The sequence below is a fragment of the Astatotilapia calliptera genome, chromosome 20, assembly GCF_964374335.1.
Source record: "Astatotilapia calliptera chromosome 20, fAstCal68.1, whole genome shotgun sequence".
Lineage (NCBI taxonomy): Eukaryota > Metazoa > Chordata > Actinopteri > Cichliformes > Cichlidae > Astatotilapia > Astatotilapia calliptera.
The window spans coordinates 21,356,086-21,357,331 of NC_137441.1; positions in this window are offsets into that span (position 1 = coordinate 21,356,086).

Here is a 1,246-nt window from a genome sequence, read left to right on the forward strand (position 1 = left end):
TGAACACACGGTTACATTTGGGCTTTTGTAAAAGGGCACATTTAAAGCTTTGCAGTCTCTCCAATAGCACTGTAATAATGCGTTTACACTGTTGTCCCTTTCATGTTGTGAAATTCCGAGTTCCTTTAATATTGCCAAGTTTCTTTGAGAAAGCTTTAAGGAGCACCCCTAAACCGGTTCCCACTTTGGTACGGTCCGAGCTCCCCTCATTGGCTAGCCGGAGGCATTTGCAATTTTTGGAGGACGCTGCGTGCCCGGTACCTTGGTAACCCCATTGCTCTCGCGAGAATAAAAAACAGGCTCAGAACCGAATTTTGAGGCAGAGCAGATTTTCCAGCAGCCGTTGTGTTCCATTATATTCTTGAGCAAAATTGTGGAAATACGCATTTTTCAATGCTATTCTATATATTAAAAAAGGAATATGTATGAGAAATGTCGAACATGCCTGAAAATTGAAATGTTTTTCTAAGGGCTCTGTAATCAAGCAGCTGTACAATCCCCAAATATATCATTATATTCTATATATTTTAAGGGATAATATGCTTAATCCTACACTAACATGGAATCAAAATGACGGGATTGCTATATGACCGCTAGTGTGACTATATGCAAGAACAAAACAATATAGGTTGTAATAACGTAAAGTCGGGGGGAGTTGAAAGTTGGACATTATTAAGGTTACAACTAGCAGCTCTCTCCCACTGGAAATACAAACTGTCCTTCATGTTCTTCCCACTGAGAGGAGACTAATGCAGGGACACAAGTTCAGCTAATGACAAAACAAGCTGGGGGATGATCTAATGTTTTGGCAACAAACTGCTTTAATTAACTAATTTAGGATGACCTCAGCTTCAAGAAGAGAGGAGTCCTTCTCTTGCCTCTCTCCTCACATACGTGCAGAGGAGGATGTATCACTTACCGCACCAGTTCCCACGAGGAGAATCTTTGTTTTCTTCTCCTCATTTTATTCCTCCCTGCATCATCCTTTGAGTTAAAGAGGCAAGGCTAAATGTCTGGATAAGTGTTGATAAGAATGAGAGTGATGCAATGATTATACTTAGCACACATCAAAGAGCAGCCAAGAGCTAAATGTGAGGCGATCATAGCACAATCACAATACAAGTGAGGGTGTATGATGGTGGATGGTTAGTTTCCATGAAATGTTTCTAGAAATGTGGTGATGTGAAAAACAGGATTTCTTCTTGTTCTCTTTATTTAAAAAAATAAAAGGGTGGAGAAAGAGAGT